Here is a 25,857-nt window from a genome sequence, read left to right as displayed (position 1 = left end):
TCTGGTCCTATATTGTTTGTGATACTAGATCTTTGTTCTTGGATAGTGTTATGCTGCTTTGATTCCACACGTGCTCTTTGAAGCTGGGTAGATGAGGAAGTGAGTGGAAAAGATCTATCAGAAGGGAGAGGAATCAAGCAAGGACCCAAGCACAAGACAGAGGTTGGTCTCCTTTGTTCCCCCTCTTATCTACTTCTCATAAAGGAAAACGAAAGTAGTTTTAGTTTGTTTGTTTCTAAGATAGCTACCAGTCTTAGTGGGACTAGCAGCTCTGCATAAACACTAGATTTCCCGATAACAAAATGGCAACTCCACTGGGGATCGAACCCCGAATCTCTGGTTTCGCAGACCAAAGATTAAAGCATTTCACCCGACATCAAAAGATTAACAACCTCATGCTTTAGGGGGCAACTGTTATAGACATTTTTGGGCACTACGACCCCAATCATATATGTCCATAAACCAAGGGCTCCTAAGTCCCTAAAAGTGTTGTTTCACACCCTAAAGGAACAAGGTCAACTGATTACATCATCTCCCAGAAGTTCTCCATAGAAAACTGCTCAAAACTGGTCAAATCTTGACCATACAGACTGCCCAGTGCAGAAGGTGTGATGCATCCTACCTGCCCAGAGTAAAAGGTGCGATGCATACTGGATAGCTCTTCTGTAGGGTGCGATGAGCGAGAGTGGACAAATGGCAGAGACAGTTTGCAAGGTGGTTTGACATGGAATCTTCCAGAAACTTCTCCTGTGACACTTGCCTCTCTGAATTCGCCCAGGGATGAGTAATAGATCATCAATCTCCAAGTGGAATCAAGAACTATCAGAGAGAGGACACTAATCAAATCTCAGAAGCTGACTCACCTCCCTGCAATCATCTATATATAGATCCCTCATCCCAGAGATCCAGAGACTGGAATTTTGTATCTTGTAAGGAAGTGCTACTGGTTTCTTGGTGTAACATCATAGTGTTGGGTGATCTAAGCTTTTCATGAGGTGAAGAAGGGATTTCTTGCTGAGAGGATGACACTAGGTCAGAGCAATTGGTTGTAATCCTCTTTTCTATTCTTGATATTAATAAAGCTATTCAAGTTTTCCTCCACATTATTGTATGATTGATGATATATGCATTTGTGTGGTCAATATATATCTGGTCCTATATTGTTTGTGATAGTAGATCTCTGTTCTTGGATAGTGTTATGCTGCTTTGATTCCACAGGTGCTCTTTGAAGCTAGGTAGACGAGGAAGCGAGTGGCAAAGATCTATCAGAAGGGAGAGGAATCAAGCAAGGAACCAAGCGCAAGACAGAGGTTGGTCTCCTTTGTTCCCCCTCTTATCTACTTCTCATAAAGGAAAACGAAAGTAGTTTTAGTTTGTTTGTTTCTAAGATAGCTACCAGTCTTAGTGGGACTAGCAGCTCTGCATAGACACTAGATTTCCCGATAACAAAATGGCGAATAGCTTGTTTGCTTTTCTATACTTGTTTGTTTTATAAACTTACAGACAGAGCCTGAAGTCAAGCCAACTAGCCTTCGAACTGCATTTGCTATGCAAGTGCAAAGTAGATCAATGCTGCTTCAGTCTATCTCCAGGTTTTGTTTATAAACTGAACAATTGATTTGTAAACATCCTAATTGCCCTTGTGGTGGCTCTAGTAACCTCCTTAGATCTACCCCTGTGATTTATTTACTGATTATCACTTGCTCGGCCTAAATCCCTGAACTGTGCTGCAAACCATGATCAAGAACTGAATCAAAAGTCTCGCACTGTACCATCGCACCCTCTCTTCAATGATATCAGTATGCATCGCACTTCCCGAGTGCAGTAGGTGGGATGCATACTAGAATCCCTGTGTAACAGGTGCGATGGTCAGAGAAGGCTAATTTTGCCTCCAGACTTTGGTTTTTCTTCACTCTTTTCAGCTCTATTCAGGAGTTTTGTTTTCTGTAGTCAGTATACCTCTCTGGAAACCCCCTTCCTTGCCATTATTCTTCCTCCATTGTGCAAAGAACTGTAAACCTTTTTATGTATTGTGAGCCATTTTAGTTCTCTTTTACAAAGAAGTAGCGTAATTGAACTGTCGTTTCTTGATTTGGAAGTGTCGCAAGTGTCGTTTTCAGTCATAGAAGAGAATCCGATTGTTCTTGATAGTCGATTACACTGTTACTCTTGTATTTGATTTGAATTAATAGTTTTTCAAGTGTCGAAAGCAAGTTTTCAATTCCAAATTGCAAAGTGTTGTCATTGTCTTCATTTTGTCTTGAAAAGAAGCTTGTTAGTAATGTCGCTTTGAAAAATAATTCAGATTTGCACTTAGCTTTCTTTTATCATTCACACATTAAGAAGGCTGAAAAACAAATACATGCATGTGCATTTGCATTTAGACTGTTTGTTGGTTTGATTTAGGACAGTGCATATAGTGTGTGCTCTCTGCTCTATGTTGAAAGAATATCATCTCTCTTTCTTTAGTAGCTAGGATTTTCATTGCAAAAAGAAGATTAAACGATTGTTTATCATCTTAGATTGCATTTTAGGAATTGTATATCTACATCACGTGGTGAACCTGAAAGGAAAATTTCTTAAACGAGATCAACTGTAAAATAAATTTAATGAATTTAAAAACGCTTTGGAACCTAACGCACAACATTTAGAAGTCTAGGCTAGAGACGTATTCCGGCGTCGTAAAGCCTGGTAACTGTTGTTTTCATTGCTAGTTGGGTGATTCCTCCACTTTGAGACGACAAGTGCCAGTACAGACTTGTGCTCCCACGTACCGTTGAGTATATATTGGGAGACCAAAATAGGCTATATCCTTTATCCATAGGAAGCCGTGTCTGCCGCCCTATCGATCGCAATGCACTGAACACAGCATTCGGGAAGATTGACTGTCGTACCGTAAAAAGTATTTTGCAATTTTGCGATTGGTTTGGTAATCCCTCTGTCTAGACTTCTAGAGTAGTCTCTTTCATTCCTTTTCAGACTCCTTAAAGGAAAAGGTCCATCTAAGCACTTGTCACTTCAAGCTCATTAAAAATCGAAGGCGACTAGAGTCATCTTTTGTTTTTTCTTGACTCTTAAAAATTGAAAAAACAAGTTGTGTCAAAGTGTCTAAAATTCATTTAATTCGGAAACATATTTCCCCTTGATTTTTAGTTGATCGAGTAATCCGCAATCGTGGAAGAAATTCAATTGAAACCCCATCGTTCGCGGAGGCTTACGAGTCAACCGTCTTTGTCTCCAGAATCAAAACTGTTACGGACGAAGCGAACCCGTTTAACCGGTTCAAAATCCCCTGGTAAAGTTGGAACAAGTGTTCCGACACCATCGAAGACTCTGGTTACTCCAAACATTTCTGGTATCCCTGCCTTTATAGAAGAAGTTCCGCGGCCACCAAAGGATAGTAGAGCTAATCCTAGTGTGAAGGTAAACACTTGTATTACTAAACCAGCTCCATCTACAGCTGATTCGGAAGGTGTTATTCCCCAAACATCTGTCGCTGCAGAATCTGTACCTTCTTCGACACCAGAAATATTTTACGGACCTGACGGTCTGCCTCTTCCACCTGGTCTGATTGCTATAGAAGAGATTGTGGAGGATCCTCCATCTAGTACTCCATTGCAATTTGGAGTCGGGATAACCCTATATCCTTCTTCATCATAAATTAATCTACCTTTATTAGAAGCTCCTGTAGATTTGCTAGGAAATATTTTGGATAGACTAGAAATGTTTGAACAACTGTCGACATCTAGGACTGTGTCATCTGACACAGCAATGGCAGAACTTCCTGTTGTCACTCCAACAATGTTCGTCGGCATACCATCTGTCCCAACTAGCTCCCAATCGCTAGATGGGGCCCACTCAGGGGCTATTTCGACAGTATGGTCCATTCCCGTTTGTTCATCCGGAGTAATATACGGGAGCTCTTATGTTGAGTCTCAGCAAATTGATCCTTCACGTTGTCAATTTGGGCAGTCTGGTCCTCAAGGGAAAATCATTCCTTTGAGTACCGAATTACCACCATATGGGGGGCAATATACCCTTTCATTGTCTCCTCCGGGAGAACAACCATACGAGAGTTCACAACAAAATTCAGGTTATGCTGGAATTACATCTAGCGGTTGGGTGCCAACACTGCCTCAACAACCAAGAGTTGTATACTCGATGCAACAATGTTTACCTATGTCAAATATACCAACTACGCTGGCTATTGTGACGGTGTCGCAAGTACAAGCGTTGCCTGTTGTATGCCAACCTCAGGTTTCTCAGGTCGTAATGCAACAGCCTCTTATCCCTGTGACTCAACCACAATCGCCAACTAGTGGAATGACACAGGCCCAAACAGGTACAATTACCCCTCATCTTGGTGAAACAGCCAGTATTGGACAACATCACATGGCTTCACAACCATGGCTAGTGCAATATCAACAACCGCAATTCCAACAAGCTTACCAAGGATCTGAGCAACAAATATTTGCAAATAATGGGCAACCGTATGTTCAAAACGATCAAAATCAACCATTCTATAATGGTTATGCCCATCAACCTTACCAAAGTTACCAGCATCAAATGCATTATGCTGGTATGCAAAGACCAATTGCTCAGGCAATTCCATCTTATCCTGGGTATGCTTCGCCAAACCTGAATCAATAGTTACCCTTCGTGGTGAATTTAGAGTTACCGAATCTAAATCGGTTAACGAACGATCCAATTGCTTACGCCCCTTGGTGGCCAGAGATTCCGCATAAACTTCCATCAGATATTCCTAAATTTAATGGAAATCCGGGTGAAGACCTGTCGAATCATGTGATGACCTTTCATTTGTGGTGTTCATCAAACACCCTAAACGATGATTCGATTAGGCTTCGCCTTTTTCAGAGAACGTTAACTGGTCCAGCAGCAAAATGGTATATCGAATTACCTAGAGCTTCGTTTGATAACTTCAGTACCCTAGCCACAACCTTTTTAACCCATTTTCAGTTACCCATAAGGTACGAAATGGGAACAGAACTTCTTACCAATTTCAAGCAAATGACGGCCACTCACATATCCGATCATATTCATGAGTGGCGACGTCGTTGTAGAATGGTAAAAACGTACGTTCCTAATCAGCTTTTAGCTGAATGGTTTATTAAGTCATTATTACCTTCCATTACAGAAGATGTGGCAAAGGGAGGAGTCGTCACTGAAGAGCAATTTATTGCTCGTGCGCAATATTTAGACTTGATTTATACTCAGTCTGGCACGCTCTACGATAAAATCCCTGACGCTCCCAGACCGGAATTTTCCGTTCCTCCTCCTCCTAAATCGAACAATGACTCTCATGCCAGTGATGGTGTGATTGGTACGACAGACACGAAATCAACAAAGGCTACATCTAAAAAGGCCCGTAAGATTTCTAGTCAAAATGAAAACGAGGAACTTCTCGCCTCGGAGGTAAATGTCGTCTCAACTGACAAAGGCAAAGAAACCAAGCAACCAGGAGCCAAGAAGAAAAACAAAGGTAAGAAGAAGAAACAGGAGGAAGCATCACCTGAAAAATCTTCTATAAACCCTTCTGGAGATAAGAAACCAAATCGTCCATGTCTTATATGTAATGAGGATCATTGGATAAGAGATTGTCCATATAAAGCTAAGCTTAAAAAATTCTTCAAGAATTCAAAAACCTCAGCGGTATTAACTGATCCGTTTCCAAATCCAGGAACATATCTGGTTTCCAGTGACAATGCTTCCCCGTCCCAAGTGTTGATGTTGTTGGTTTCGAAACAGCAAGATGATGCTTTGATAACGACAAGGAATAAATATTACAGGAATCCATAACTGTCGAACAACAAGGATAAAGATCAACCTAGTAGTTCAACAACAACTTCGACAGAAGTTGTGCCACCCATCATTCCATAGCTAACAATAAAACCACCAAAGGGAGTAGTACACAAGTCGACATTTAATCCTCATGCTAGAGCAGCACAACATTATAATATAGTGGAAGATCTGGACCAATCGCCATCCGCTATGTCGACACTTAAGGTACTGCAAAATTGCCCCTCCCAAAAGCAGGCTTTATTATCAGCAATAGGTGGGATTGACTCAAAGGATTCTAATCTTGTGTCATTTAATCACAAAGGATATGATCCTCAGTTACCAGCTCAACTAGCTTTCCTCATTCAAGTGAAAGCCCTCAACAAAATTGTTCATCGAACAATTATTGATGAGGGGGCATCTACATGTATTATGTCGATGAGTTGCTGGAAAACTTTAGGATCTCCAACCTTGTCGCGATCTTCGACAACATTAAAAGCATTTGATGGACAAACATATACCCCATATGGGATTTTAAGTAACTTGCAAGTTGAACTAGGGGGGAAAACAGTGGAAATAGATGTTGAAGTAATCGACAGAAACCTCGATTACAACATCCGACTGGGAAGGCCCTGGATATATGCTATGGCTGCGGTTGTGTCGACCTACTTCAGGAAGATTGCATTTCCCTTTCAAGGGGGAATTACAATTGTCGACCAACAAACATTTCTCCCCAATAGTTCCCAAGTTACAGGAAGCACTCTGATGATCCATGGAAACCCCCATTCGCTTCAAAATATCGGAGTAGGCCTACTAAAAGACCCTATATTAATGGGGACTTTTTCCCTCCCACCTCCAATCAATCTGGCGGAAGTGGCGACGGTAGGAACCTACAATATGATATCTTCCATTCAAAATATCTCAAAAAATGATATTATCATGGATCATCTATAGGTATTGCCTCCAAGCCCAATAGAAATATTGTAGCAATCAATATTTTTGGCATGGGAGGCAAACCCAAATCAACGCTCATCAAGCGTTTGGATAGATAGGTCTAAGGAATATGGCAACCCTTCAGATCCTTGGTCGCAAGTACATTACACAGACGAAGGAATTGTTCAGTCAATGATAATTGATGGGGCGCCATGGGAAGATTACCACCATCGTTCCCATCTTCCGGATTGTCAAGAAGATACTCCTGATGACCTTCATCATCCTTCAGTTTTTGATTTCCTATCAAATACTATAAACACGGTGGATTCCGAGCGAAACTTGTCCAATATTGAAGAGACTATCGCCATAAATATCTCGACCAAAACAGATGTTGTAGAGAATATTTATGTTGGCAAATGTTGTTCTCCTTCAGAACTGGAAATATACGAAGTTCTTTTTCACGAATTCAGAGATGTCTTTGCTTGGTCATATGATGAAATTCCAGGCATTGACTCGAGTATAGTTGAACACGAAATAAAGATGTATCCAGATGTCAAACCAGTACGACAACGGCTACGGCAGGTGCACCCCAAGAAAGCCGTTGCCATCAAGGCAGAAGTTGAAAAACTTCTCCATGCTGGTTTTATTTACCCGGTTCCTCTAACCGATTGGGTATCGAACATGTTTCCTGTACTGAAAAAACAAGGAACGATTAGAGTGTGTGTCGATTATAGGGATGTAAATCAAGCTTGTCCAAAAGACAACTACCCTACACCCTTTATTGACCAGATAATTGATGAATGCACCAGATGTGAAATCTTTTCATTTATGGATGGATTCTCTGGGTATAATCAAATAAATATCCGCCCACAGGACCAGTCAAAGACTGCATTTATTTGTCTGTGGGGAAAATTTGCATATCGCAAGTTACCCTTTGGTTTAAAGAACACAGGGGAAACATTTCAGAGGGCAATGAATTATGCCTTCCATGACATCAAAAACATCGTTCAACCATATCTCGACAATCTTCCGGCTCATTCGCGAAAGCGGACCGATCATCTGCAGCATTTGAGAGCGATATTTCTACGTTGCCGACACTACAAGATACGACTCAATCCACACAAATATGTGTTCTATGTCAGTTATGGTCGTTTTCTTGGCTTTGTAGTCTCAAAGGACGGGATTTTCTGGACCCATGTAAGGTTCAGGCAATCATAAATTTGCCTCCACCTTCAAATTTGCTTCAGATTCAGAAACTCCAAGGGAAAGCAAACTTTCTGAGGAGGTTCATTCAAAATTACGTCGAACTTGATAAAGGTTATACACGTCTATTGAAAAAAGAAGTACCCTTCGTCTGGGATCAAGTCGTGCAAGCTTCCTTTGATGCTTTAAAGGAATCCCTAATAAAAGCATCATTAATGTATGCTCCTAATTATCAAAAAGACTTTAACCTGTATCTGGCTGCAGCAGATACAACCATCGCAATGGTTTTAGTTCAAGAAGACAATGGAATTGAACATCCTATATATTATTTGAGTAGAAACTTAAATGATACAGAAAGCAAGTATTCCTACGTTGAAAAGCTGGCTCTCACAGCTATTCAAGCGATACAGAGATTTCGACACTATGTCCTCTTTCGAAAAACTACCATTTTGTCAGATTGAAACCCCATGACTTATATCTTGTCACGACAGTTGCTGGGGGGCAAATATTCAAAATGGATAGCAATTCTTCAAGAGTTTGATCTGGAATTTGTAAAATCCAAATCAAAGAAATCCCTGGTTTTCGCGGAATTAATATGCGATCTCCCATCGTCGTCCAACGATGAAACATTCGAAGAAACCATCGTGGATGAATATTTGTTTCTGATATCTTCAAGCAATCCGTGGTATGGAGATATAATCATCTATCTCCAAACCCAAAAATATAGGTCTAATACCTCTCGATCGGAACAAAGACATATTCGATACCAATCAAAATACTACATGATCTTCGGTGATACGCTTTACCGTCGTGGTGTCGGTACAGTTCTAAGGAGGTGCCTCACCCATGAGGAGGCCGAAAAAGTCCTGAATGATTGCCATTCAGGTGCGTGTGGGGGGCATCAATCTGGTTACGCTACGTCGCAAAAAAATTTTACGAGCAGGATACTTCTGGCCAATAATTTTCAAAGATTGCATAACCGCAGTCAGAAGTTGCCATGCGTGTCAAATTTTCGATAGCAAAACCAGAAGACCACCTGCACCCCTGCAACCAGTAGTTGTTGTTGGGCCATTTGCCAAATGGGGCATAGATTTCATGACATGTAACCCCACCTCGACCGAGGGGTATGGGTATATCATAGTCGCGGTAGACTATTTTACCAAATGGGCCAAGGCGATGCCTACATTAAACAACATCGGTGAAATGGCTGCCCTTTTCTTTTTCAATCATGTAGTCGCCAGATTCGGTGTTCCACAGGGCATAGTCACAGATCATGGATCGCATTTTCGCAATCACATGATGGTTGAATTGGCTACCAAATTGGGGTTGTCCCACGACAGCTCTACTCCATATTACCCGCAAGCCAATGGACAAGTTGAAGCAATCAACAGGGTCCTGAAGCGGATGCTGCAAAGGATGATTGGAGTCCAAAAAAGGAGTTGGCACTTGATCCTGTACTCAGCCTTGTGGGCATACCAAACATTGGTAAGGAATGCAACAGGTTTTACACCCTTTCAACTAGTGTATGGCCTAGAAGCAATCTTACCAGTTCAGTGTGAAATCTCGTCCCTCAAGCTCGCAGTCGACCTTCTCCCCGGAACTTCAGAAGAGGAGGCTCGTTTATTGGAACTAATCCAATTGGATGAAACCCTTTGTGATGCCGCTTTGGCTAACGAAGCCCATAAGAAACGATTCAAGGTGCAGTTCGACAAGAATGTCAAACCCCATGTCTTCTCAGAAGGTGACTTGGTCTTACTTTACGACCAGGAATCCGATAAATTGGGAGCAGGTAAATTCAAGTCTTTGTGGATGGGCCCCTATATTTTTAAACGTGTATTAGAAAAAGGGGCCTACAAGTTAGCAGATTATGATGGGATTCCATTGGCGCAACCCCGTAATGGGTTGTACCTTAAGCGTTACTACGCATGATTCAATGTAGTAACCCCTATGCTTTTGTTACATTTTTGTTTTCGCTAAGGGTAATTTTTCTGGTCAGGTAATCCACTTTTTACATTTGTTGCAGATGTCGAACCTATTGGAATCATTTTTTGGATATGCCGACGGAGCGAGTGGTAGTTCGCGGAACCTATCTTCTGCGGCCTAGGCCATTTTTTATCCAAGCGGCGAGTAAGTTTCAAAGGGGTATGTATTGGTCGGTCAACAAATAACATCGCTGAATATAGCGCGTTGATAGAACTCCTCTTTGATGCCATCACACATGGCATACGCCGACTTGTCGTCAGGCTAGACTCACAAGTCGTCATCCTACAACTCACTGGTATCTACTCCGTTCGAAATCTAGCTATCTATCGTATGTTCCTAAGGGTCAAGATTTTGGAAAGGCAGTTTGATTCTATTCAATATCAGCATATTTCCAGAAACTTAAACACATTAACAAACTCATTGGCAAATTATGTGTTAGATAGACATTTGCAACATTTATAAAAAGAAGCATTTCATCAATATTTGCATCAAGATCATGTAACTTAACCAAAATAAAACTTCGAAAATCAAATATATATATAACTGTTTGTGGTTCACACATAATGTTCTGTAACCAAGACAAAATTGGTCAGATGACCCAAAACTCAAAATGCTAGGGGGCACCCTAGTCTAATGGTGCTGATGATAACAAGTCACCGCCTGTGCAATCATGCGTAAAAGCCAAGTCCATCGACTTGGCACGCCAGTAGTATGTCGATGCAGCCTCAGAGGCAGCTCGTCGGTCCTCACATCCGGAATACCAAGAGTGAGACCCTTGACCTGATCCTGCAGTGCTGAAAGAGTCTCGGCCACATCAAGGTCACGAAGGATAGCCCTCCCCACAGCCTCTCCTACCGGAGCGGTAGCTGGCGCTCTTGGACGTACTGCTGGTCGAACTGGTCCAATGTCTACATGAGTGCATGAGTTTTGATTAGTATTGAGTAAAGAAAATACAAGAACATTATGAAAAGCAATAAACAGGAATATGGTCAAAGGATTTACCTATGGAACCCCACTGCTCACCAGCCGGCAGTGCCAAATCCGGATCACCCCGGAAATCCATACCAGCATATGGACACTCGGCAAAAACCATCTGCTGATGGTTGAACCACTCAAAGAAGGTATCAGAGAAAGAAATCTAGGACTGACCCGCATGTCGGGCCATGAAGTCAACCCATCTCTGCATCCGTGGCTCAGTCGGTGGAGGTAAACCAAGTGAAATATACTATGGCTGCATCAGTGGGATCTTTTCCAAGGTGAAAGCGGTCAAAATAGAACCATAACCAAAGTTCTTGAATCTTTCGTTTTTTACCTTGGTCAGTTGTTCTTTCATCACAAGGAGTACTGCATCACACCAGTTGAACACATTTGGTTCAAGGCATTCCAATGGCCACATGAAGAGTCACACTACCAGCCAGTCTAGAAAAAGTGAACAGAATGGTCCTCAAGGACCTGTCAGTGATGTCTCGGATATTGATCTTGTCATCCCTACTCGGCTGAGATCCCTCTCTGCAATACCAGTGAATATAATCTCTCACGGATTCACCCCCACGGGCTGAACTTGATAATGAGATAGGGGCACCACGCCTCGATAAACCGGTAAAAAAATAGATGTCCATGACAGTTAAGGGGATGGATTTGCCCCTAATCTGGAACACCTAGTCGGTAGGATCCCATGCATCAAGAAAATATTGCAACAAGTTTATTTGTTGCCTCATGCTAGAGATGCGAAAGAACTTCAGCAGGCCACAGTTCAGCAGTGCAGTTACCGTACCCAGATCATGTAAAGCAAGCATGTCCTCTTCTTCATGCTCATTTTCTCACCATGTAACAGGCATTTTGCTCCGATGAATCTCTGAAAACAAACAAGAGAAGAGTCAGGATCCTGATTTGGTGAAAAACAGGCAAAAATTCCATGAAAAAACTGTGCACAAGTTTCCCTCCTTGCGCCCATCGCACCCCCAGCAGTGTACTGGGTGGGATGCATACTGACTGGCCAATGGCCAGGCCAGTATGCATCGCACTTTTCGATGTAGGAAAGGTGCGATGGAGCCAGGGTGAATTTTTCAAACCCCAGGGGCTCAGAAAAACCAGGAAACATGCTCAGAATTCAAAAAGGAAAGAATGAAACTGAAGAGCTCAGGTTTAGCTCTTACCTAGTCCAGACGGCACCAAGAATCATCCACAGAATCTCCCGAAATCAGCTAGTGAAAATCAAGGGGGAAAGCACCTCCAAAGCTCCAACAAACCAAAGTTCAAATGAAATGGTAAAATGAGAGGTAAAAACCACTTTTAAATTACTTTTCACGTAATTCAAGTAAAATATTAGTGTTTTGACTCATTTTTCAAGCATATATTATTCGTTTCTAACTAGTTTGATGAAGCAATTGAGTAGGCAGTACAACCTTTGAAGGAACAAAGGTGTCAATGGTAAAATCAAGGTAATCAATGACCATTGTATCGAGCAGTTTTTATGTGGAGTTCAAGCTCGTTAAAAATTAGACATAAGCAATGAGCAAATGTTTCCCCCAGAGTTTAAGCTCATTCATTAAAAAATGAACCAATTTCCGATAAATAACCATCGTGAATGCATTATCATCAAACTTTGAGCCTTGGTCGTGTCCTCATCATCACCTCCACTCTGTTTTGGCCGATCATTCGCCTCCATTTGATTGTTTACCCTTTTTGAGGAACAGCTGCGAAGAGTGATCCTATTAGCCATCCTTGTGACACTACTGTGATTGGAAAATTCCAAACCTTACCTGGAATCAGCCGCTACCCAAATTTATCACTCGTTCCTCGAAAAACGAGTCTCCTTTAAGATATTTTCATCTGACTCGTAAAATATGAAAAGATTGCCAAGCAATTAGCCTCTCCAGCTCGTTAAAGTGACCGGAAGTGCTATCCCTCCTCTAGATTTTAATCTTTTTGGACCTGAGGGATTATTACACAAAAAGATCAAGCGCTTGTTTTGTTCGGCTCGTTAAAATTACCGAAAATTCATCCCTTTTGTATTATTTTATACTTTTTCAGACTTAAGGGATTATAAGACGAAAAAGGATTATTGGAGTTTTCTTTACATCCCTTTCAGACTCTCTAAAATTGAAAAGGACTGAGTTATATTGTCGTTAAACTCGTTAAAACCGAATAGCGACAAACTTGTCCATACAGACAAGAACGAGTTTCACTATCGCTAGGCTCGTTAAAACATAGCGATGGGTTTTCCCGAAGGGCAAATTATATAACAAGCATATGTTATCCTCCTCAAGCTTGACAAAAATAAAGAGGTAATGGTCAGCAATGACTGGGGAAAAATTGGGAAGAAAACTTGAAGAAACTTTATTGGTAGCAAGTCGCTCTTGAACATGACACTTTCACTCCGCATCCGAGTCGGGTTGGGTTGTTCCGTTCACTGGTCATATCACCATTGGTCCATCACACCATCCACATTCAGGGTTAACGCTACCAATCCATCATGTCAGTGTCGCCGATATGTTCAAGAGAATTCGCTCAGAGAATTCACCTGTGTCTCATCCACTGCAATACATTCACGCTCTATTCTTTCATGACCGCCACCCTGAACCTTATATCATCAGATCATTTTCACCTCCATTAAAATCATTTGCTCCATTCCGTGTCGTAGATGTGGGATTCATTAAGGCCCTCCTACAACGGATCGCTTCTTGTCGACATCAGCTCATTATCCAGGAAGTCAATCTAGGAACAACCCTTTCAGTACTTTGAAGCTTGCATGCCTCAATGGCAAGTTTCTCACTTCCGGCGACAGGTTTACATCAATGGCTTTTGACCGAAAGATTTTGCGTGGTGTTCGACACTAAGTCCCTTTTTCACACCACGTGAATTGTACTGTCGTACCTTGAGGGTCATCATCATTATCGGTGATTCCTCTCACGCCTGTTAACAGCTTACATCACTGGCTGGTAATCAGGCGATGTCTTTCCATGTTCGACTCCAGAACATCTCTCACATGGATCGACTTGTACTTTGAGTGCAGATCGAACGAGATTGAAGACCCCGGATCTAGTTTCATCCATCCGGGCTACAATATATATTCAGGAAAATAAAGACATCAAATGTACATCATTGCTGCATAGATAATCATCCAATCTAAGGGATGATGGCTCTATCAGAATCATCAGTCTGCACACAGACGATTGTCTGTCTTATGTAAATGAAAATGAATTTATAAAGCTGAGCATGGAAATGCCCGCCTCAACTAGATCATGAAAATATTATGAAGATAATGTATTGTATTGTATCTTATTACAGGTCGCCTTCCAGCTCGAAAAAACTTCGGATCCTCATGATAAAGCATTTCACCCGACATCAAAAGAGTAACGACCTCATGCTTTAGGGGGCAACTTTTATAGACATTTTTGGGCACTGCGACCCCAATCATATATGTCCATAAACCAAGGGCTCCTAAGTCCCTAAAAGTGTTGTTTCACACCCTAAAGGAACAAGGTCAGCTGATTACATCATCTCCCAGAAGTTCTCCACAGAAAATTTCTCAGAAATGGTCAAATCTGGACCATACAGACTGCCCAGTGCAGAAGGTGCGATGCATCCCACCTACCCATAGTAAAAGGTGTGATGCATACTAGATAGCTCTTCTACAGGGTGTGATGAGCAAGAGTGGACAAATGGCAGAGACAGTTTGCAAGGTGGTTCGACATGGAATCTTCCAGAAACTTCTCCTATGACACTTGCCTCTCTGAATTTGCCCAAGGATGAGTAAGAGATCATCAATCTCCAAGTGGAATCAAGAACTATCAGAGAGAGGACACTAATCAAATCTCAGAAGCTGACTCACCTCCCTGCAATCATCTATATATGGATCCCTCATCCCAGAGATCCAGAGGCTGGAATTTTGTATCTTGTAAGGAAGTGCTACTGGTTTCTTGGTGTAACATCATAGTGTTGGGTGATCTAAGCTTTTCATGAGGTGAAGAAGGGCTTTCTTGCTGAGAGGATGACGCTGGGTCAGAGCAATTAGTTGTAATCCTCTTTGCTATTCTTGATATTAATAAAGTTATTCAAGTTTTCCTCCACATTCTTGTATGATTGATGATATATGCATTTGTGTGGTCAATATATATCTGGTCCTATATTGTTTGTGATAGTAGATCTTTGTTCTTGGATGGTGTTATGCTGCTTTGATTCCACAGGTGCTCTTTGAAGCTGGGTAGATGAGGAAGCGAGTGGCAAAGATTTATCAGAAGGGAGAGGAATCAAGCAAGGAACCAAGCGCAAGATAGAGGTTGGTCTCCTTTGTTCCCCCTCTTATCTACTTCTCATAAAGGAAAACGAAAGTACTTTTTGTTTGTTTGTTTCTAAGATAGCTACCAGTCTTAGTGGGACTAGCAGCTCTGCATAGACACTAGATTTCCCAATAACACTACACCAAAGTGCCTTGCAACCTTAGATGTGTGAGCCTCTATATTCATCTGCAATCGCTCACCTTTAGGAAGACATAACTTATCCATATTGTAGAGTAACTCATCGTAGAGATGGTAGTCGACTATGTTGTCACCATCATGCACATGACTTTGGCTCTTCGTACTCAAAAACCTCCTTGAAGTCCTCATCCTCTGAATATGTCTCTTTGTATGCATTATGGGTGAATGGATCCATGTGCATTAGATTTCCCAAAGTTGTGATCTTTGTTATGGGTGGCCTTGAAAGCATGTCAGATAACTTGTTTGTATTTCCCTTCTTATAGTTGATCACAAAATGAAAAAGATGTAGAACCCCATCCACTTGTAATTCTTGGTTTTTTGTAGCTTACTTTAGGCTTTTAGGTACTGTAGTGGTTGGTGAACTATGTGGCTTACTATCTCCTTTCCCATCTGATAGTGTTTCCACTTCTTCATAGCTTGCGTTAGGGCATAAAACGCCTTGTCATGGATAGGGTAGTTAAGAACTTCCCAATGAAATACTTCAAAATGGTAGTAGCCAGGCCTTCCTCCCTACATTAAGACTGCTCCCATAACATACCCACTCATATTTGTCTCCACTTTGAAGGGTTGCTACAATTTTGGTAAAAAGAAAATTGGTGCTTGACTTATCTTCTTCTTTAGCTCCTCAAAGGCCCTTTCTTGACCCTTTCCCCACTGGAAAATATTTCCACTTGTTTTTATGGCATGGAGTGGTGTTGCTGCCACCGAAAATGAGGTTATGAATTTCCACAGGTGTTGTGTCACCCTAACAAAACTCCTAACCTCAAAAATATTAGTAGGCACTAGACATTTCATGATGGCTTCCATCTTCGTAGGATCTATCTTTAGCTCCCTTCCACGTATCACATACACCATATGCACCAAATACTACTTTGCAAACTCTCTCTTAATGAGATTTGTTGGAATTTGGTGCTTCTTTAATGTCTTTGGCACCTGCGTCAAATGTGAGATGTGTTCCTCCCAGGTAGCACTATATACCAGTATATCATCCAAATAAACAATAATAAATAAATCTATAAAAGGGCACAATATATCATTCATTAACCTCATAAATGTAGTTAGTGCATTACATACGTTAAATTTTATGAGTAACCACTCATACAAACCTATCATGGTTTTAAAGGCAATCTTCTAGGTATCTTCTTATCTAACTCGAACTTGGTTATATCCAGACTTTAATTCCAGGTTGGTGAAGTATTTCACTTGTTGCAATTGATCCAACAAATCATCAATCATGGGCAAGGGGTACCCATTCTTGAGCATGATTATGTTCAATGCCCTATAATAAATACACATCTTCCCCAAGTCCCATAGATTTTTTTCACTATGATGATGGGTGACCCACATAGTGATGTACTCAGTCAAATGACACCGTGTTCTAGAAATTGTTGCAACTATTTCTTCACCTTACTTGCTTCTATAATAGACTGCCTATAGAACCCAATGTTTGGAAATGGGGAGTTTCACAATAACTAGATCTCATGCTCCACTTCCCTCTTGGGTGGTAACCCTTCATATTCCTGAAAGACATCCCTCTATGTCTGTAGCAACTCTTCTAATTATTGTTTGTGTTTCTTAGTACATATGTCCAGGGATTCCTTTGTTCTTACTGACTCTTCTATAAATTGATTCTCTCTTAAAATCAATAAGAAAACTTCTTGCTAGAATTGAGTAGTTTCTTGGCTTGGTTGGCACTTACTAGCAAAATTTTTTACTTGCCTTTGTGTGTGTTGATGGCGAATGATTTTCCATCCTTGACGAGCTAGTACTAGTTGGCTCTCCTCATGAAGATTGCATCCAACATGTACATGTAGGGACTTCCAAACACCACTCCACATACATCAAGGGAACTACATCTAGTTCTACATCATCAATAAATTCAACATTGATAAAAAAAATCTAATTTTGCATTGTTTTGTTAGATTTAACTCTACATCCTTATTTACCCATCTCAATGGATATGGGCTTGGATGATTGTGAACTTCCAATCCCAGTTTGTTGACCAGATTTGCTACAATGAAATTCACCTAGGATCTTGAGTCAAACAAAGAATACATCTTTGTTTTCTTTATTGGTATTCAGATATGAATCATGCAATTCACCCAATTCCACATTAATTGTCAGCTTGGGGCTCGACTGGTTATTTCAAGGTTATCATGCAAGGTATATGCAGGCCACATTTTCCCTACCCAGCATTAAACATTTAATCATAACATAACAATGTGTAACAAGTTATAATTGTAACAACAAATAAGACTAACAACAAGTTAAGACTCATAGCAACACACTGAAGTCATTACACAACAAAGAGTGGCAAGATCAAGATCTATAAAATTCTTAAAAGATCAGTAATTGTATTAATCAAAATATCATTACAAAGGTTTGTTGTTACAGCTCAAAAATATTGTATATCTCCTAGTGGTGGGTTTCCCAGCCCCGTAATCACTACCTATACATTTCATAAATCAACTGACAATGCCTAATATTACAACAGTTGTCTGTCTGCAAATACATAGCGGTTTTTTAAGATACAATAGAATTCAAAGATAGCACTTGTGTTGGTCGATAGGTTGATCCATCATTGTAGCTGATATCCAAAGATAGCGATGCGAGATCAATAGTCATCATATGCTAAATCATGCCTTTGATCATCATTCCCCCAAATCTGAATGAAAACTTAAGTTAGCAAGTCGCTTTAGGCAGTAATCCCCTATGACTACGCTTCAATGATTAACAATTCACAAAGACATGACAATAGGTGTACCTTCATTGTTTAGAATGAAAATTGACCAACAAGGGCATGAAATGAGTACAAGAAAGGGATAAAAAGGTGGGTAAAAGTGGGCAAAATTAGCAACCAACATATCCCCCCAACTAGCCTTTCTGCATGTCCTCATGCAGCTCGTCTCCTACGCAGATCTATGTTAGAGCCACTGTGGTCAGCATGGAGTTGTGCAAGGTCATACTTCGCAACCATTTTTATTCCAGGAACCTTGTATCCATCTGTGCGAGGGACTTCCTTCCACCAATCCTTGTGTACCATGTAAGCTCATGTGTACTCTTTAGTTGGAAACCAAACAATGGGAAAACGAAATATCAGACCCATTCGTCTGGTCCCACAGGTCTGAATATATGCAAAATATCATGGTACTTTGTCCAAATCCTAAAAGAGGGTAGGGGCCCCAAAAGGTTCGTGTATTCTTACTGTAGTTTATGACAACACCCATCGTTTCTAACAACCAACCTGGGCCTCCTCCTGACAAGTAAAAATTTTCTTTGTACACATGTCAGCAGACCACTTCTATGTTGCCAGCATCTGACCTCTTCATCCTTCTATTCCCAAGAAGGTACAATGTTTGTTAAAAATATTCATAGCCTGATAATGCTCTGCCCAAACTAAAAGTGGCATGTTCACTTGGTTCTCTTCAAATGTGTCGAAGGCTTTCTTCCACTTAACCTAGTTAAGCGTGAAGGAGGTGAAGGATCTCAACTGAATATCCCCCACATATGGCACTGGATTGAATGATTGATCAGTCCCCAAAAAATAATCATGCATTTAGAATTCGCACATCAATTGTTGGTTCAGAATGTTGTGTCCCTTCAGGATCCGCAAAAACTTAATCAGATATTCGATTTCGTGACTTATCTCCTGATGGATGCTCTCCAAATAAAAGAATAGGTATTGTTCGTGGAGGAACAGAGCATAAATATGAGCAAGAGGTCAACACACCATTACCTGTTGCACCAGAGCGAACATTTCATATTTGTCATCCTTCAGTAACTGCACCTGTTCTTCTAGTTCCTCAATCCTTTTCTTCTACTTTTCCTGTTGTTGCTTGGCTTTATCCATCTGAGTCACGTAATCAGTCACTACTCTCATAGCTTGTTCTTGAATTCCTCGCACTCCTTCCTGGTGGGCTTCCAAATAGATAGACCCCCATTAAAGACGAGATGTGGCAGCCTACCATTTCTGAATTTCAGTGGTAAACAAGAATTCCCGCGACTCAAACAAATGTGACAATGGTTTGGTCTATACTATTGGTGAAGTGGTTTTGGCTCTAGGATTCATAGTAGTCTGACCGAAAGTATTCTTGTCCTTATTCATTGGTCTCCTTAAGCATAACACCTGCTTCCTTAACTTAATAATCTCTAATTTTAATTGTATATTTTCTTTGAATTGTGATCAGTACTTTTCTTGGATGGGGTGGCTTCTTTTGTGCATTGTTCAATAAATTCTTGCTTGATAACGACCTCCTCCACTGGTCTCGCGGTCGGTGTTGGATTTGGTGGGTTGATGTCAGGAAACTCGTCCACCAGTTCCTGCTTCACCCTTATTTCCTCTCTCTTCTCCTCAACTAGGGGGTGGCCCCAACATCTTCCTCTACAGGTCTTGAAACCTCTACATTTTCCCTGAATGACTCCGGAGCCACTGCAGGCCCTTACAGAGCAGCATTTTCAACACATTTTCCTATGGATGCTATGGATCATCTGTTATCTAGTTATCCTCCTCCATTTGCTCAAAAATTGGTTTTGGCCCTTACTGGTCGATACCAACAGCAACATTTTCTCCCAACGGCTATGTGCGAGCAGCACCAGCCTCAATTTCTTCAATTATTTGCTCAAAATTTCATTCTGGCCCTTGTGGGTCGATACCAACAGCAACATTTTCTTCCAACAGCTTCGTGTGAACAACACTAGCCACAGTTTCTTCAATTATTTGCTCAAAATTTAGTTCTAGCCCTTGCGGGTCGATATCAACAGCAACATTTTCTTCCAAAGGCTCCCTACGAATAGCACCAGCCATAATTTCTTCAACTTGCCCCTTAGTCGACACTGGTTCTTATGTAACAGTGTCAACCACCAGTGCTTCGATTTTTCTAATTTTTCCACCAATAGACACTGGTTCTTGTGTGACAGTGTTGACAATGGTGCCTCTAGCTATCCCTACAAATTTCAGTATCAGGGGAGAGATTTTTTCTTTCACCGAGCATCTAGTGGTGAGAAATTTTCTTACCTCTTTTGGCAAGGAGGAATAAAGCGAAGAATGTGGGATATCCTCCTCGATTTCTATCCTTTCTGCACATGCTACTTTAATTACCTCCCCTTCCCTTGGATTTTCTACACTTTCCTTCTCCTTTTCCTATGCCACCTGCTTTTCCATTCTAGCCGCTTGCTCGACAGTTGATGTTGGTTCTTATGTAACAATGTTGACCATGACTTCCACTTCTTCCACTGGTTTCTCCATCACTTTGGTAGGCGATATTGGTTCTTGTGTAACAACACTGCCTGCAATTTCTTCTATTGCCGGTAATTCTTCCATCAGCGTAATGGTCGAAGTTGGTTCTTGTGTAACAGCGTCGACTACACTTCCTCCCACTTCCATTGCTCCTATTTCAGAGTCGGCAGTCAACGCTGGTTCCTATGTAGCAGTATTCTGTGCACCTCATTTTACCTCCATTTCTTCTTCTTCTAGGTCAACAGTTGATGTTTGTTCTTGTGTAACAACATCGTCTGCGACCCCTTTCTCAATTGGTGATTTTGCTGCATCCTGCTCCGTCGCTAATTCTTCCACTTGTTCGAAAGCTGACGTTGGTTCTTGTTTAACAACGTCATTTGTGGCTTCTTCTTATGCCACTAATCCCTCTTCCTCTCTTGATGACATCATGGCCACAAGTTCTTGTTTTGCCAATTTAGTGAATTGTGGCCAAGCCATGGAATTTTGTGACAGGGCATGCACCAGCAGCAGCCTGACAAGCCCGTGGTTTGTGAGGACCTTCAATGGTTGTCTTGATTGACAAGCAAAATGTGCCATTAACTATATATTATTCCATAAGAAATGTGGCATATCTAGAGAATGCACACGACGGAACTAAAGGTATGCAAGAAGTTTAAAATGGTATTTTAACAGGGTAGCAAGATGCCCTTCACAAGTGATTTATCACACCACAAAATATACAACCTCAGCCCATGGATGTGGCAAAAACTTCCAATCGTATCCCCTTCCCTTCTGAACCATGGTCTCCCCTGCCTACAAGAATTATTATGGAAATTCTAGTAGAGGCGATCTCCAAGCAAACCATTTTTGCCCACCTTGTGACAATCCACCAACAATCGAAATAACTTCCTCTGTGATAGGAATATCCACCCCACGAACTCTGGAATAATTCCCATCCAAGTTCAATGCAAATTCAACTTTAAAGGCTTCATTGGATCCCTGTAACCTCTCAAAATAGGCATGCCACCCCATATTTTTAAAAACCTACCATACATATGGATCGTGTCGGACCTGTGTTGTGTCTTTGGGTTCAAGCCTAACAACTTGCCCACCCATTCTACAAATTGCTTTGTAGCAACACTCGAAGTAGTAGCAAAACCATTGAGGAGAGTGTTAGCTAGTAAAATTGCAATGATAGGGATTGTGGTTGCATGGTGTTAGAGCCTAGATTTACCTCAGGCTGAAAAGGTAAGATTCTAGGTCCACATCAAACCACGCTCAGCCTCATAGCTAGCCCTACAAGGACAAGAGAGGGCTCTCTCTGGGTCAATCTCAGCAAAAGATAATCAGATGGGGCTTGAGATGACTGATTTTGCAACTAATTTTAGGCTAGGTATTAAGTGCAAGGATTTAATTTGAGTTTTTGGGGGTTTTGTTGGAAAAAAGGGAAAGGCAAATTTTGGGTCCGGGGATGAGGCCAGATTTTTGCAGAGTTCCAGTTGGGGCAAGGTAGGCAGTAGTTTTAATGCTTTAGATTGAATGAAAGGATGGATCAGACCGATGAGGAGCTAAGGAGGGCAAGAGAGTCTCAAGAGTCCTCCTCAAACAGATGAAAACATGTAGAATTAAACAAAACTTCAAGGCAGAGCACAGCAGTCCAATGAATTCTACCTTAATCACTCATTTGTTTAATTGCAGAAGAAAATAGAAGGGAAAATGATGCACATAAGCATTAATGAAATTACAAATACATAGAGAAACACACCATCAAAACACAGAGCCACAGGATCCCAACAAGTGCTACAAAACCCTGGTCTTTCCTTTGCCAAAATTGCAGAAATGAAATGTACAATAGAGTGCCAAGCAATCCCAAGTATCCAACCATGAAAATGACGGAGAAATTACATGATATAGACAAGCCTAACTCCTTCCCATGCCTCTATGGGTCGAGCTCATCATTCTAGGGGCTGTTTCAACCATATCTAAACAAGGAACTGAAAAATAGGCAATGAAACAACTTGCCCCTATATGAAAGGAAACTGATTCATTCAGTTGTTTTTCACTTTTTAGTGAATGAATCTACCAAAACAAGTAAAAAAGTGCCAATATTACATCATGGTCATCAAATTACATCATGGAAGACCAAGAGTAACATCAAAAAGTAAAACTAGGCGAATTTCTGAGCTGAAGAGTGAAAATGCGGCCAAGCGCCCAAATTCTCTATGCGTCGCGCCACTTTGGAGCTGATTTTAAGGCACTTCCCGAAGTCCAAATTGAGCTCAAGATAGCTCGTTGGAAAGCCCTATCTATTTACTTTCCAACCCAAGTGGAATTTCTAGATTTGGTGTCCATTTTCCCCTCCAAATGTCCAATCTCCCAATACTGCTTCCTGTGTGTCAAAATAGGGGCAGTGAGGTCACTTTTTGAGTGTTTTTTGACCTTTTGAGTGCCCAAAACCTGCCCAAATTTCTTGGCCATAGGTAGGCAAACATAATTTATCATGAAAAATCCAGAAATGCAAAGTTTTTTGGATTTGGAGCCCTCTAGCAAAAGCAAGCGCCACGTGGCACGGCGCATAGGGAGGAAAACCCTGTTTTTTAGTGCAAAAAATTTTCAAAATGCAAAATTTGCTCCAAATTTCTTGAAATTTGGGCTGGACCTTCTTCATCAAGAGCTATGATGGGCCAAGGATTCCTCATCCAATATCCAGAGTCGATCATGCTCTTTTTACCTCTTTTGCCTTTTTGATGCTTCCTTAGTTTTGCCTTTAAATCTCTTATTTGTGCCTTGCAAACCTTGTTTCGTGCCATGTAGTGGAAAGCCATGTGTCTCAGCAATGCCTTCTCCTTGTCGGCCTTGTCGAGCAGTCTCTCTAAGTGGATGTTGGCTCTTTCAAGCCATGACTCTCGATCGGCATTGACCTCCTGCTCAAGTGAAGTGAACTCCACCCTCCTCCTTAACGCAGCTTGGCGATTCTCCCGAATGTTTTGCCACCTCTATGAGGTCTCCTGGGTGCATGTACTCCTGTTGGTGAGTCACTATGGGTCTCCTCCTCATACTCATATGAAGAATCAGATGCCATCATTGCTAGTGAATGAACTGTTTTGGAGCTGTAGATGTTGATGTGTTGAAGTGTCTTAAACTGTCTTTGATGATGTGTTTGACTTTGCCACCAAGGAAAAACAGTGATATAGGGAACTGTAGGAGGGAGAAAACAATGAGGGATTTGAGGGATTGTTTGGGATAGGGTCTAGTTAGGGATATAGGGAATTAGGAAATGATTTAGGTGTTTTTGTATATGGACTAGGGTTTGGGTTTGGGACTTTGTAAAATAGGAATTGGGGGTATGGGATTAATGAATTTAGGGGGTATGATTTTGGGGAATAGGGAAAACAAGGGGCGTATGGAATTAGGAAGTGATGAGGTGAGGGGATATTTGGAGGCAAATAGTCAATATAAAACCCTAGAAGCAATATCCTTTGCAAAAGATGAAACAATGATAGTACATGGATTTTACATGTGCACATAAATGTGCTCTCATCAATACATACCCAAAACATGAAATTTCATGAGTACATGGCAACAATGAGCATCAACATATGCTCCATGTGGAAACAGCAATAAAAATGTAATACATGGCATATCCATCAAGTGCAAGGCCTCCACGAGCTATGACATAAGCTCTCAAAATGTAGCAGCAACAAATAGAGGTACTAACATCATCTTATGCTAGTACATGGCCACACAACACCTTGGCCATCAATGAACATCCTACAGTAAAGTCATAATAACCTAGCATCCATCATGCTCCATATGTGCATCATCATCAAAATCAATTGGTAGTAGCAATATGTCATAATAGGGTTTGCTTCCCTTTGAACACTCACCATGCCACAAGCACCATCAAACAAACACCAACATGGGATAAAAAACAATGATGGAAGCTCTACCTACTTGTCACAAGACCGATCCATGCGTTTTGGGCGATTTGAACGAATCCTGGAAGTTTTTGGGCTCTATGGCTATATGCGCCGCGCATCCAGCCCAATGCACTGTGCCTTACCTATGTGTCGTGCCCTTGTTATTTTACACTGGAAATCAGAGCCCAATGTGCCGCGCCAGTTATGTGCGCTGCGCCACCTACCCAGTGCATAGCGCTTTTTCCAGAAGACATTTGTAGGCCTTCCTGATGTCCAAACCAGGCACAGGATAGCTCGTTGGAAAGGTATTTGAGTCTACCTTACAACCCAACTATAAATTTTCAATTTGGAGTTCATTTTCCCTATCAAAAATCAAATCTCCCAAGACTGGTCAAAATGTGCCAAATGAGGTTGCCTCTAGGAAAAGTATTGTTGCAGTCAACTTTGAAGGTCTTCCTCAACTCAAAATTGAGCTCATGATAGCTCATTGGAAAGCTCTTTGTGTCTAGTTATAATTTGACTCATCAAGCAAGTCATTTGGCTAACCAAGCTAGGAGAAATCTTGATTTTCCCAAGGTCACTTTAGAGGTGCATTCAATTCTCCTGAGGCAACGGTATTTTTGACATTTCTCTAAAACCATGACACCTGTGTAAAATGTGAAGGAGGTTTTTATTTCTTGGCCTATTGTGGACAAAATCCTCTCTCAGTTTTCCCAAATTCATCTTTTATTGCTCAGAAACATCATTTGAGTGAAACCTATCCCAATGTGTGGAACAAGAGATTTGTCGAAATGAAGTGAAATGAAGGGGATAAGGGGATTCTAAATTCTTGAGAAAATTTTGGGAAGTAGGGAGGGATGTTAGGAAGTAGGGGAAAGTGGAATCTTAGAAATTGAGTGAGGGGAAGGGGTCCAAAAGGGCAAAAGACAGGCCTAGCCTAGAAAATTGTCAAGTTGTAGCAAGAAAATAGGGTTTGAGTGAAAATGAGGAATTTGGGGGATCTCAATGATGGTAAATGTTTAATAAGGTAAATTAAGGGTAGGGGAAGGTGTATGAACATCAGGATACAAGTTTTGCTGATGATTTGTCCATCCAAGAGAAATTACCTCCAAAACCCTAAGAGAGGGAAATGGACCTTACCTAGGCACAACTGAAGCATGAACAAGGTGCAAAATGACCCTTTGGAACCTGACATCATGATGACAACCCTCTGAATGATGGTACACTCACCTGAATGGTGACATGGACCGACATTTGGACAACTTTTAAAGGGAGTGAAAGCAAACCCTAGACCTAATGCCTAGTGACCAAATTTTGCTTGAAAACT

The sequence above is a fragment of the Pinus tabuliformis genome, chromosome Q, assembly GCF_031772625.1.
Source record: "Pinus tabuliformis cultivar Carrire ecotype Pingquan chromosome Q, CPIR1, whole genome shotgun sequence".
Lineage (NCBI taxonomy): Eukaryota > Viridiplantae > Streptophyta > Pinopsida > Pinales > Pinaceae > Pinus > Pinus tabuliformis.
The sequence above is the reverse complement of the archived record's forward strand: the minus strand, read 5'-3'. Positions refer to the sequence as shown.